Here is a 14,449-nt window from a genome sequence, read left to right on the forward strand (position 1 = left end):
GCTGTGCAGAGCGAGCAGGGCGAGGCGGGCGGGGGCGGCTCCCCGCGTCGCCACGGTCTCCTGGGCAGCCCCCTGCCGCCGGGCGCGCCCCTCCCTGGGCCGGGCTCCGGTTCGGGCTCCGCCTGCGGTCAGCGCTCCTCGGCCGCGCACAAGCGCTACCGCCGCCTGCAGAACTGGGTCTACAACGTGCTGGAGCGGCCCCGTGGCTGGGCCTTCATCTACCACGTCTTCATGTGAGTTTGCGACCCCACGCCCCTTCCGCGACCCTGCGCAGCCCCATCCCGAACCTGGGTTTCCTGGGGAGTGAGCACCGCCAGGGATCCGCCTCCTTCCCCCCACCTCTATGATGGACCCCTATTTCTTTCCCCGCTAGGCGTGAGCCCTGTTTTTTATACCCTGAACCTGACCCTAACTTCTGTACTTTGTTTGAAACGGCTTCTTTTCCCGCCCCCCTCAACTTCTTATTTCCATATCCTGGTCTCCAACACCTGCTACTCTTTCCCAGGTACCCCTCACATCCAGCCTCTTCTTCCCCCAGTCCTTTCCCCTAAAGTCTGGAACTACTTAAGTGGGGCTCCACTTTCTTCCCTTCTCTACCATCCCAAACACAGAGTCCCACACACTTTCTGCCACCCCCTACCCAGCTCTGACGCTACTTCGCGATGAGCTCCCACCTGCCAGCCCCTTGGAGATGGCTCCTACCGCAGCCAAGGGTTGGCCCCTGATTGTAGGTGTTTAGGGTCCTGTGGCCCACATGGGTTCTGACACTATGTGCTCTGTTGGACTTTATCTGTCTTCATTCTGTCTTCCCCATTCACCCTCAACGTCCCAGGGCTCATGGGGCCTCCCCGCCTGCACTGCCGGCTTGGCCTGCTCGCTTGCCCAGCTAGCTGGCTTCAGGACCAGGCCTGGCTCTGGACGCAGGGGAAAGAAAGAGGGGAGGGGTAGATTAGGAAACAATGACGCTGTTGGCCCCTCCTCCCCTTCTCCAGGCTCCTACAACTTTCAAAAACACTGACCCCTCTTGGATGTAAAGAATGAATTTTGGCAGCTCAGAGCTCAGTCTTGGGGGACAGCCTGACCCAGTCGGGAACATGAGAGGCCCCGCAGATATCAGTTGAAAGGCTGGGCCTGTGGCTGGGACGCTCGGAGGTGCCCGAGAGAGAGCCCTCCACTCCCTGGAAACTATGCTACTATGAATCCCCCTGCCATCCCCAGAGAGGCCTCTGCTCTTGGGGGTCTCTTAGGTGGTCCACCTGCATGTCCAGCAGTTCTTCTGCCTGTCTGGCTGTTTCTCTGCCCAACTGAGTTTCTACCTATGTGTGAGTTGGCCTGTCCATCTCTCACCTACCTGCTTCCATCCCTCTAGTGCCCTGTCCAGTTACAGTTATCTATGTGTCTGTCTGTCCATCTTTCTAGTCACCTGACCCTCTCGCTCTGCTTTTGCCTATTTCCACCTGCCTTTTGGTGTGCTTGCCTGCCTCTGCCCCTTCTGAACAAGTCCCAGGGAATTTCCCAGGTGAAACGGGGGAAGGGAAGGACCCCTGACACAGGAAGGGGTCAAGGAAGCAAATATTCTGAGTTATTTAGCATCTAGGGTAGCAGCCTTGACTTCCTGCTGGGCTAGGCTCTGGGCAGAGTTGAGATTGCTCAGAACAGAAGGTCAGACTTTGAGTCAGGGTTCAAGGTTAACCCACCCACCCACTGCGTCCAGTTGCTTCAACTCATATTGACCCTGTAAGACAGAGTAGGCAGCCCCATAAAGTTTCTGAAACTATCTTTATGAAACTAGACTGCCATATCTTTACCCTGTAGAGTAGCTGGTGGGTTCAAACTACCTACTTTAACACTAGTAGCCCAGTGCCTAACCCACTGCACCATCAGGGTTCCTGGTTCAAGGCTGTCATTGCTGGTAAGTGTTGTTGAGTTAATTCTGACTCATAGCCACCCTCTTCAGGGTTTCCAAAGGAGCTCTGGTAGCGTAGTGATTAGTAAATTGGGCTGCTAATCTCAAGGTCAGCAGTTTGAAACTACCAGCGGGTCTGCGGGAGAAAGATGAGGCTTTCTGCTTCTGTAAATATTTCCAGTCTCGGAAACCCTTTACAGGGTCGCTATGAGTCGGAATCGACTCCAAGGTACACCACCACCACCAGGTTTCCAAGAAGCAGCTGGTGGATTTGAACTGATCACCTTATGCTTCACAGTCCAGTGCTGATCCTTCAGCACCACATCATGTTCAAGGTTAGGGTACCCTAATCTTTCTCTCATATCCATTTGGAGGGCCTGGGATGAATACTTATGGCTCCAGAAAGGACCACTTAGAGTGTGATGCCATTTTAGTGCAGGAATACAAAGTTACCACAGAGTCGGGAGAGACAGAGTACATTGTGATGTCCTTGGCCACACAACCCTTCAATTGCTCACTGAGGGGAGACACTTTGTGGAGAGCTGCTGTGTCCCCCATGGGCTCCTCTTGGGAGGTGAGTTTTCCAAGGCATGGCTGGGCCTGGGCAGGCCTTAGCCCCCAGGCCTGGTCTCTAAGCACTCGTGAGAGTCACCAGAGGTGAAGGACCCGCTGCTTGTCCTATGGTCTGCCACTGTCGCCTTCTCTGGAAAGGCCTTCCCTTCCTCTCCAGGAGCTAAATCCGCTGGCACCTTTGCCCCACATCCTGCCCTTTCTGCATGCCAGGAATGCCCTTGTCAGGGGGAGCTTCTCCTGACCACTTGTCTCCAGGAGCCCAGGGCTGAGACATTCTTTGGGAACTCTGGTAGAGGAAATGCAGTATGAAAACGGCCAGAGGTTCACATATCTCAGGAAACTGGTCATTCACCTTAGAAATTAAGGGATTAGCAACCTCACCTCTGGCATGCTGTGTGACCTTGGACTGATTGCTGGTCCTCTCTGAGTTTTAGATGGCCAGGTTGCCACAGAGATTGGAAGCCCCAACCTGTGGGCCTCCTTCTTGGATGAGATAATGGGTGGGAAAGAGCTTGGTAAATTGCAAGGGCCTGTCTGAGTATGAGGGATAGTTGTTGGGGCTGGGGAAGGAGCCTGTGCAGAGCCCTCTCCTGTTTTTGAGGCACTCCAGATGTGGGGTTTCTCAGCCACTCACTGTAGGGTGTTGTGTGCATTCTTGCCAAGAAGTACTTCCTGCTGGTGGACTTCTATTCCTGCTGCTGCACTTTGGTCATAGTCTTTCTCCCCTTCCACCGTCTTCCTCAGGCGCCCAATGAGTGGCATTCAGTGTGTGCAGTTAGCTAGGACCCCCTTCCTAGGCACTCAGACCCTATCAGAAGAAACTGGGAGAGAGGGCTCAGGAAGGAGGGTGTTGGAATGAGCAGGATCCATCTGCTCTAGGAGATACTTCCTTCACACTGGTCAGCGATTTCCCTATGGGCCTCACAACCTGCCCAGAAGTAAGTCGGGGCCCTTGAGGAGTGGGACCTGCTGACTCCAGACTTCTCTTTATTGAGATCCAGAATGAAGGATCCCTGGCCCTCTCTAAGCTTCCCTTCCTCTTTTTAGGTCCTTGTTCCAGTCACCAAGCCCCTGTCCCCCTTGCTGCACCCTGTCCCTGTTTAAGCCTTCAACCCCTCACAAGCCCTGCAATGCCCACCTTGTCCTCCGAGGCCACTGAGGGATTTGGGAAATGCCCGCTCTCTGGCTGTACCCACTGTAGGGCCACACCAGCCTCCCTTCTGGAATTAGAGGGCCCGTCTCCCTCATTCTTCCAAGAGGCTGCTGCTCCCAGCCCCCGCTACACAACAGATTTTCTGTGTGTGAAGGTTTAAGGATCTGTAAACATCCTCCCAGCAGCCTTGTCCCCCGGGTCAGAAGCTATGGGAATGGGAAGGGGAAGAGCTGATGGCAGCTCCTGGGGGGTGGGGGGGAAGACTCCTAATCCTGGTATCCCTGAGCTGCCCACCCCTATTTCTGCTTGGGTCAGGAATAGCCCAAGGAAGGTTACCCAGAACCCTTAGGGACTCCTGTTAAATTGGTTTTCACATAGTTAGGGCCCCATTTGCTTATGTGGAAACTAAGACTCTAGAGGCCCAAGTCACATAGTGAATTAGTGGTGGATGCAGGGCCAGACCCCAACACTCAGGACTCCCACTTGAGGATCTTGCCCTTTGCTCCTGGGCCACCAGGCTTGGCTTTTGGAATTTGAATGAAATTTATGATTGTGGATGTAGCCCCTGCTTCCACTCACTGCAGCCTTCATCTGGAAGCAAGTATTGAGATTCTCCTCATTTGACAGGTTAGGGGACTGAGGATCAGGAAAGGGTACCAGTTAACAAGGAAAAGCTGGGTCTGACTCCAAGCTGTCTTTCTCCTGCACCCCAGTCTCAGCAAGTCCCTCGCCCCCACCCCTTGCTCCTCTAATCCCCCATTCCTGTATCATTTATCCTGTATTCCCAGCACTCAGCATCTAGGCAGCAGGGGACGGGAAGTGATAGGATTTTGTAGAATTGAATGAAAACTGCCCAACCCCACCCAATGCGATTACACATTTGTTGTACACAGCTTGGCACAATATCCTTACTCTCTTATCTGTCTGTCTCATGTACGCACGCGCACGCACACACACTCTACAACATTAACACACACACACACCTATGGAGATTACGAAGGCACACGCATCCATGGAAAAGAAGTTTAATCCACCTCTTCATCCCCACCTCATTCACAGACGCACAAGCATAGACACACACCCTAGGGCCTAACAGAACTAGCTGCATTCCCTGAGGTTTTTGCCTTCACCTATCCATAACTGCAAGATTGAGCCTCGGGGTCTGTGTGTATGTGTGCATCCACCGTGAAGGGTGTATCCCTGTAGCCTTCTGGGAGCATCTAGTATGTGAGCCTTAGAACCACATGGGAATGGGTATCTGCCTTCTTGGAACTTTGCTGCTCTTTGCTTCTCCTGACAGGCCATCCTAGATCATCCTGTCCAATCCTGCAGTGGACTGCTAGGTATACCAATGCACAGAAAGGAGTATACTTGGCTAAGTCACCTAGAGAGTAGAGCTATACCGGCAGCCAGCTCCCTGCCTCCCAGATCAGGACTGTAAAGATTTTCCTAACCCCAACAGATACGCAAGACTCATGCTCTGGGAACTGTGCCTTGTAATTGGGAAGATCTTTGTGTGTGACCCCAATTTTTGTGCTGCTTCTTTTCTGCCCTTTCCTTTTGTTTGGTCTTTGTAAGGAGAGGAAGATAGAAGGCCATTCTGTCTGCCTTCTATTCATTCCTGAACTGCCTTCCGCTAGTTTTTGCTTCCTCCACTTTTTACCCCAACGTTCCTTTGGGGTCAATGGGGCAGATTAGCTCTCTCATAGCCTGCCTACCCAACTCCAGTACCATGGTACATTCATACCTTTAATTGAGGAAGCCCTGCTGGATGTCTAACTTTACTCCATATAGCTGCAGAAACCAGTCTCCTCCGAATATTGGAGCCAGGATGAGTGTTTCTTGGGCTGATGGCAGCACTTTGAGTGGGTGATTAATTTAAGGTTCTCTGAGCCAGTTAAGGGAGCTGAAACTCCGTGGGGAGCAGGGAGAAAAAGACTCTGCAGACAGACCAAGGCCCTGCCTCTGCTCTAAAGGAGATTGGATGGGGAACTTCCCCTTATCCCCAGCTTGAGGTTTTCTCACACCCTCCCTCATGTGGGTTAGGGGACTCAGTCTCTGACGGGGTGGGGGAGTGGAGGTGGGGTTAGGGGTAGGGTCCTTCAGGTCCCTAATGTAGCAGTTTTGGGGCTGGGATAGGAGAGTCAGGGGAATCTTTCATTGCTCCCATGGCTGTTCCGCCTTAGGTTAATCCAAGTCTGACAGATTTGGACTTAATCCTAATTCTTTCCTTACCCGTCATGTGTCCTTGGGCACGTTAACTAACCTCCCAAGCCTTAATTTTCTCATCAGTAAACTAGAGATAATAAATAATACCCACCTCTAGGGGTGTGCAGGCAAAATAAGATCATCATCATGATATTGTAATCATCCTTCTTATTGTCCTTCTCTGGGGTACCCTGGTGAATGTGTCTGGGTGAGCTCAGAAGAATGTGGGAGCAAGTGGGTGTGGGGCTGTGCTCTTGTGTGTTGTGGGTGTAAGCGATTGCTCACGGGGAGTCTGAGGATGTGTCTGTGTGACCTGGGAGGATCCAGTATGTCCTAGGCATTGCACTTACATTTTTTGTTTTGCCTCCACAGCCATTATACCCATTTCACAGTTGAGGAAACTGAGGCCAGGTGAGGGAAGTCACACAACTAGTGAATGGTGGCACCAGGACTTTAACCCAGGTCCCTAGGATGTGCATTGGTTGGTTTCTTCAGTTGCAGGCATAGTGAAACAGGGGACAGTGACCATGCTTGTGTCCTATCCTGGGTGAGTGTATAGTTTGGAGGTTCCAGGGCCTGCCCTGAGCCATTGGTCCATACTGCCTCTTCTCACAGGGGACTAATTGGAGAGTTGGCCTGAGTGTGGTTATACTTGTGTGGGCTGTTTAAGGAAGAGTGAAGTTGTACATGGCATCCGTATGGGCCTCAATGTCAAACCTGGCAGGTAGCCTGGTCCCAGGGAGTTAGAATAAAAGTCATGGAGGTCAGGGGGATAACCCAGGGACCCCTAAGAGAGGAAGGCAACTGCCCACTCTCCTGGGTCTACCTTTCTCATCTCAAGGTGTGTATGTCATCTACGGGGAATGGAGGTAGGGAATCCTAAGATTTTGAAAGCTCAGTCCCAACACTTACTGGAAAGGCGCTCAATTCAAGTCCACCTCACCCCAGCCTCAGTTATTGTTGTTATGTGCCGTGGAGTTGGTTCCGACTCATAGCAACCCTGTACAGGGTTTCTAAGGCTGTAAATCTTTATGGGAACAGAAAGCCTCATCTTTCTCCTGCAGAACAACTGGCAGTTTCGAACTGCTGACCTTAAGGTTTGCAGCCCGATTCATAACCACTACACTACCAGCGCTCCTTCCAGCCTCAGTAGCCCCCTATATAATCCAAAACCAACCCAACCCACTGCCACTGAGTCACGTCCCCCTTATAGCAACCCTATGTAGTGTTTCTGAGACTGCAAACCTTCACAGGAATAGGCAGCCTCCTCTTTCTCCCGTGGAGTGGCTGGTGGGGTTGAACTGCTGACCTGTGATTAGCAACCCAATGCCTAATCTATAGTGACACAAGGACTCCTTAATCACCCTCTTGGGGCAAAACAGCAAAATGGACCACTCAGAGCTGTCTGGCACCGAGGAATGCTGGATGAAGGGGTTGTTAAGTACCGTGGAGTCGGTTCCAACTCATAGTGACCCTGCACAGGGTTTCTGAGGTTGCAAATTTTTATGGGAGCAGAAAGCCTCACTTTTCTCCCATGGAACTGCTGGTAGTTTCGAACTACGGACCTTGAGGTTAGCAGCCCGATTCATAACCACCAGAGCTCCTTGGATGAAGGGGAGGAACCTCTATTAAGGACCTTGAGTTTTTCAGGGTGGAAGATGGGTTTCTCTTCTTCCAGAACCTTCACCCTTGCCCCTTCAGAGGACAGGGCAGCCCTTGGAAGGGCACCCAGGAGGTTGCCCTCTCCCAGTTGAGGTTCTGAGGCTCTGAGAAGAGGGTACTGGTCAGACATCTGGGGCCCCCACTGAGCCCCCCAAGATTCCAGGCTCTCTGGACAGCTCTGTCCCTAGGGAAGGATCTGTGTGTCCTGAGGGTTGGCACCTGGGAGGGGCGAGGAGCAGGAGGGGCAGCCCCAGGCAGTAGACTAATTGGGCTGGGAATCCGTGGGCAGCGCCTGAGGGAGGGAGGCAATGGGAGCTGGGAGCTCAGCGATTCCTTCCCACTGCCTTTCCTCCAGGAGATTCGGGGGATAGTGGGTGGAGTGGGGTCTCTGGTTTAGAGGCTGCCCCCACCCTTCAGGGAAATCTGGGGACACCTCCTGGGACTCCATGAGCATTTAGACCAGACTGGTAGAACAGGGGGAAAGCTAACTGGAAATGAATGGAGCATAGTTCCATAGCAGAAGGGATAAGGGTTAGACAACAGGATGGACTACCCAATAACTAGGAGGTGAAGTATGGCAGATTTTCTGGAATACTGTACCCAATACTAGAGGATCCCTGTTTAACTGGGCCGGACAAGATTTGCTCTGCTAATTGTCCCTGTCAGGCAAAGGAGTGGCGCCTCTTCCCTGATGCCTGTTCCTTCTGAGCCCAACTTTGGGGGGTGGGGTGAGGGTCGAATCAGGTACCCACTGACTTTAGGGCACAGGGTTCACACAGGCTGCATGCCCCCCACTCTCCCTTCCCTGTCTCTCCTCCCTGGGAGCCTCGGGTTTGTCCAGGTCACTGTCTTTGGGTTTATTTTTGCTGGGCTCGGCTGTCCCCTGGGAGGGGAGGGGGTAGGGAGAGAGGAGGGAGAGAAGGAACAGCTTTGTCAGCACAATCCCAGGCCTCTGTGCTCCTGCCATCTCTTCTGGGCTGCTGTCCTCTTCTGGAGGGCCAGGCCCTGGGTGCAGGGGGGGCTCTGCACCCCTGGTGGGCATCTTCACTAGGGGGGCAGGTCTGACAAGTCAGGAGGAGAGCTTTCTACCCACATCCTTTCCCCATACATCCCTGGCCACACAACATCAGAACCAGAAGGCCCCAGAGCTCAAATAGATCCGTGGCTTCATTTCCCAGATGGAGAAACTGAGGCCTGATTGCCCAGGAACAGAGTGCACACAGGGGCCTTTTTCGTCTCCCCCTCCTTAATAGATGGAAGTTGTACTGGAGCATCTGAGAGCAGAGAAATACTGCTTCCGAGCTTTGCCCAGATCCTGAAGGGAGCAGCTCTTGAATTCATTTATTCATTCATCACATCCTCTGATATCTGAGAGTCGTGACACCGTAGAAGACACAGATTACCATGAGGTGGATGGGTGGGGACGGATGTGTGACCCGTGCAGGAGAGAGGCACAGCCTGGGTCACAACGAAGGCTGAGTGGGACAGCTCCTCCCAACCCTGGCTCCTTTATCCTTCTTTTAAAGATAAACTAGTCTGGTAGCGTAGTGGTTACGAATCGGGCTGTGAACCTTAAGGTCAGCGGTTGGAAACTACCAGCCGTTCCGCGGGAGAAAGATGAGGCTTTCTACTCCCGTAAAGATTTACACCCTCGGAAACCCTGTACAGGGTCGCTATGGGTCGGAACCGACTCGATGGCACTTAACAACAACAACAGCCCTGTTTTCAAAGGTTAGATTAAGACATGGAGAAGTCAAGTCACTTGCCCAAGGTTGTTGTTGTTATTAAGTGCCATCGAGTCAATTCCGACTCATATGGACCCTGCATAAGGTTTCTGAGGAGCAGCTGGTGAGCTTGAACTGCTGACCTTGCAGTTCAAATGGCTTTGCAGTATGGCACATTAACTCACAGCTCCACACCCAAGGTTAGCACAGCTAATAAGTGGTAGAAGCAGGATTCAAACCTATGAAGTGGCTTCCTGTGCATCTGTGTATTTAACCATTCTGCCATGTCACCCATCTGGCCCTAACTGGCCCCCTCTTTTGAATGTACTTTCCCCACAGCTGCCTCACTGGCTCTCCCTCCAGCAGTTTCAACTCCTCTGTATGCCTCTTGAATATGGAGGCTTCTGAGGGCTCTGCCTCAGTTCCCTTCTCTCTGTGTGCACTTTTCAGGGAGATGACTCAAGCACACCTACTACCTCATCTGTCACTTGCTGTGATGACAGTGTCCCCTTCATAGCTTCATCCTTATCTGGCTCCTTGTGTGGCACTGGGCCTCCTCCTTTTCCCTGGGCACACCAGACTCTGCATTTCCCTTCAAACCTACTCCCCTTCCTCTGCCCATTTCCCCATTCTCCTGCCCAAGTTAGAAACCCCCTCCTACAAGCATCCTTTGCGCCTTGCCTAAGAAATGACTTTAAGTGTTCCCAACACTCCCTGGAATGTTGTGCTGGTCAGTGTCCCCTCTCCCACCCACCCCATCATCTTATTGACTTCTATTCACCCCTCAAATCCCACCTCCTCAGCACTCTGTCTTCTTGGAAGCACTACTTGCCCACCCCCATCCCAGACAGGATTGGGGGTCTTTTGATGTCCGTTCTGTGTGTTTTCTCCTGTTTCCCATTGGACTGTGAGATCTGGGTGGGTGTGGGTTGAACACAATGCTTGGCACATGATTGATAATTAGCCTGTGTTTGTTGAGTGACTAAATGAAGGTGGCGTTGAGGGTAGGTAGGTAGTAAGGATGAGAAGAGTTTTTCTGACTAGAAGGAAGTGGGGAAAGGACCCCAGGTCCTCTAGGTGCAGGCTTTAAATTGGAAGATCCCATGAGCTTTATTTGATGGAAGGAGGAGTAGCAGGAAGGGATGCTCCTTTGTCCGGGGATCTGCAGAGTCTGCAGTGTTCAAGGTCCTGGACTGCCTGGCTATGGAGGTGGGTAGTGGGAGGCCACATCCCAAACCCAGCCCACTGCTGTCCAGTGGATTCTGATTCCTATAGGACAGAGCAGTAGAACTGGAAACAGACGGTCACATCTATCTCTCTTGGAATGGTTGAAACACTTAACCGTTTGGTTAGCAGTGCAACGCTTAACCCTTTGTGGAGAACCAGAGGAGGCTATTGAGCATGACAGGGCCAGGCCCTGGTGCGAACCACGACTTGACAGCCCTTCCCATGAGCGGGTGCTCTGCAGTCACTAGGCCATGCTATGTGACCAATGCTATTACTGCTTACATTTTGCAGAAAGGAAATTAAGTCTCAGAGAAGGGAAATACCACAAGCAAAGTTACATAGTTTATCCATGACGGAGTTAGGATTCAAACCCACGTATGTGTGATGCCCAAGTTCTAAATGGTTTTCCGACTCATCAGCAGACGGGTGGTGGTCTGCTGGCCTAAGGCAAAAAGGAAGAAAATAAGAACAACATGAATAACTTTTTCATAAAGCTAAATGTATTCCATTTAAAGAACTGCCTTTTAGTCTGAGATTATGTTCTTTCATTTATGAAACGATGGGGCTGGGAATTTTTTTAATGTCCTTACTTGGCAAAATAAAAAGTTGACAACCTTATACAGTCCCCAAAGTGGTTTTGGAAATTTTACCAGTTCATGAAATCCCTGAGTCCTGGCACCATCCTGCCTTCTCCCTCCTGTGTTCTAGGGCCCAAAGTGGGAGGAGTCTGAGAGAGATGGAAGGGTGGGAAGAGCTAGGAATTAGGGGGACAGAAGAGCAGACAGTGTGGACCCTTTAGCCCTCAGGACCTCAATCCCTGCTCTTCCCTCTGCACAGAGAGGACTGGCCCAGGGCTCTTTCCCAAGTGTGTTTACCCAGAGTTAAGGTTCACCTTCAGTTAAAGGAGCAGTGAACCTACAATTAGCAGACTAGGGTTCACCTCCCACTTCTGCTATTTTGAAGCTGGGTGACCCGAAACAAATGACCTAACCTTTCTGAGACCCTAGCTTCCTTCCATGTAGAGTGACATTCACTATCCGCACCTGCCCACCTCACCAGGCTATCTCCCAGATTAAGGGCTGCAGTGAAGAATAGAGGGATTGTTGGTATTTAATATTCTTATCTTCCCAAGAGACGAACCCTCTTCCCTTGACCTTCTCCCTCACCCTCACCCTTACCCTCACTGGTTTGAGCTCTGAGAAAGAGACTTGAGGGCAGGGGTGGCACATAGGCCCTATAAGGTCAGTCAGACCAGCAATTCCTTTCCTCAGAAATTTCCCATAGTGCTAGAGGCCTGATGGCAGCAAGAGCTCTTGGGATGTCCCTGGGCCTGGAGAACGATATGACCATGATACTTAGAGGTAAAGGGCAATGAGCACTTCCCACAAGCCATGGGAAGTAATGAGAGTCACAGTATAATCTATGTCACGTATTGTGCTGAATACTTTCATACACTACCACATTTAGTCCTTCCAAGGACCCTGCGAGGTGTGTATTATCACTATCCCCATTGTACAGATATGGACACTTGTTCTGGCCACACAGCTGGTAGGTGATGAATAGTCAGCAAGTTGAGAATTTTCTGGGCTCAATCCAGAACACGGAGTGCCCTGAAATCCTCAGGATGTAAGAACTCTGTGCTAGGAGAGAGGGGAGCAGGTGGCAGGACTGCAGCAGGTTGGGGGTGACAGGGCAGGGGTGTCATAGTGCAGATTGGAGGAGACTGAGGTGGGAAGACCAGTGACAAGTCACCTCCCTCTCTGAGCCTCAGCCTCCCTATTACTATGGCTCCCAATAATAATAAAGTGAATAATGAAACCAGTTGCCACGAGTCAATTCGGATTCCCTGAGTACCAGCGTAAACTATGGTCTATAGGGTTTTCAAGGACTGATTTTAGGAAATAGATCACCAGGCCTTTATTTCTTTTTTTAAAAAATGTTTTATTGTGAATTATATGATAGTTTACATGGGAGAACATTAGTTTTACATTCATCCTATCGTATATCATTTCATTGCCATGGTTACCATCCCCTCCATGCATCATCAACCAACCAAATGGTATACCCTGCAAGCCTGACACACACACACACACCCCCCGCCTCCCCTCCCCCGGTTGTCAGCACACAGCCCCCTCCCTCTCTGGGTCTAAAGTCCCCAGCTGCTCCATCTCTCCATGTCGTCGTCTCTGCCTCCATCTCTGGCATTGCTGCTTCTCTGGGTAGGGTCCCGCTCTCTGCTCTTCTCCCTTGATAGTCCCAGGGACCTCCGTTCCTGGACTGAAAAGTTAATCATTCCGCTCCTTGCTACAAAACGTATACCTTTACATTTACAACCCTCACAATCAGTCCTGATAACAGTTATTCACTACTGTATCACAAGAGACCTGTCTGCATTTCCTTTCATCAGCCCCGACTAGACAGATTGGATACTACTCAGTGGAGATTCTACCTTCCTCCACACCCCCTGGATCTAGGTTACCTCTTGAAGGCTTGTAAACCAGTCACTTCTTGCCTTTGTAGCCCCACTCCCCCTTTGGGTAGCCAGTGTCCAAGTTGCCCATCCCTGTCTACTCTGTGTAGGAGGGGGTAGAAATGACCCTTGCTATAAAGATTTGTTCCCTCTTTTGAGCTACTGCATCCATAGGTGTAGGTCAAGTTCATCAAATTGGATCAGATTACTCCTTTTTTCCTCTTCTTCCTTCTTCTAGTTGAGCTCTGATCATTCAGTCATTGAAGCCAGGTCAAGTGGGTATTATCTGCAAGTGTGGGTGTTCTTGTGCATATGCCCTCTCTTCTTATCAGGTGAACGCTTCACTCTCCACTCTAGTCCTCTGTGGCTATGTCACTGACTCTGAGCCCAAGAGTCCCCAGGTCTTGCCACAATGCTGCCAACCAGGTCTCCACCTGGGTTCACAGGAGTCTATTGAACATTGTAGGACTTAGCTTGCAGCTTCATTGCAGTTTTTCCTTCACTTCCCCTTATCAGTGACAGACGTGGTCACCAATCAGAGTGCATGTCTGCTCGTGTATTCCCATTGAGTCTTAGTCTTGGAAGGGGTTTGCCCTGAGGGGACCTGACCACTTGCCTTGATGTCTCCTGGGCGAGCAACATGCTTGTTCTTGTGGTAATCAGTCTGTCTACCTATATTGCTTTGTATTTTTCCTGTCAGTCTTTCTTTCAAGAAGTGTCTTCTGTTCTTTTAGCGGCTCCAGGCTGATCTGCCCGTCTTTTCAAGTGGAAATTTCCCACCTCTTAAGATTCTGGATGCGGTTCAGGATTCCACCTGTAGTCTTATGTAATGCAGAGGCTCCGCAGGAAGCCTCCTTCACTGGGCACCTTGTAGCCCCATTTTAGGTATTCCAATCAATTATAGGCAGAAGACAGACTTACAAGCTTTCTATGGTGATATTTTTGGCCATTTCTTTCTCTCCTCCTCCAATGTCTATTTTATAATGGTATGCAAGGGAAACCAAGATCCAAAAGACAGTCAACCATCTTAAAATTATTTCCCCCCTTTTGCTCATTCCAACCATGTCTCAATCCCTGTATCTAGAGCCCTATTGTTCCAAAGTTGTGCATACATTATTATTTACCTCTGTCCCACTTAACCCATGCAAACCTGCCTAACTGTTCTCCCATCCTCTTTGTTTTTCCATTCCTCTCCCCCTTCTTGTATATTGCCCCCCTCCCCACCACCCAAACTATCCTGCGTCTATTCCCTGCCCTCTGCTTCACCTTCCCCTACCTCCCCTCACTCCACCTCCCAGCAATCAGTAAAGAATCCCCCCCACCCTTTAGTATGGGTTCTTTTTCTTGGTCTTTTACAGTAGTGGTCCTAAGCAGTATTTCTCCTTTTGTGACTGACTAATTTCACTCAACATAATGTCCTCAAGATTCATCCATGTTATGCGGTGGCTTGCAGCTCCCTTGCTATTCTTCAAGGTATCATAATATTCCATTGTGTGTATGTACCACAGTTTGTTTATCCATTCTTC

The 14,449-nt window shown here is 50.8% G+C and overlaps 1 protein-coding gene across 1 annotated transcript in view; it reads left to right on the forward strand.

Annotated features, from left to right (window-relative positions):
* Positions 1-9: 9 nt before the first annotated feature.
* The window catches only part of KCNQ4 (potassium voltage-gated channel, KQT-like subfamily, member 4), an 88,024-nt gene continuing 73,584 nt past the window's right edge, over positions 10-14,449 (forward strand). The window contains exon 1 of the mRNA XM_006867598.1: positions 10-233. The gene's annotated coding sequence lies outside the window, so the exon portion shown is untranslated. The remainder of the gene's footprint in view (positions 234-14,449) is intronic.

This window comes from Chrysochloris asiatica, unplaced genomic scaffold (genome assembly GCF_000296735.1).
Source record: "Chrysochloris asiatica unplaced genomic scaffold, ChrAsi1.0 scaffold00106, whole genome shotgun sequence".
Taxonomy (NCBI): domain Eukaryota; kingdom Metazoa; phylum Chordata; class Mammalia; order Afrosoricida; family Chrysochloridae; genus Chrysochloris; species Chrysochloris asiatica.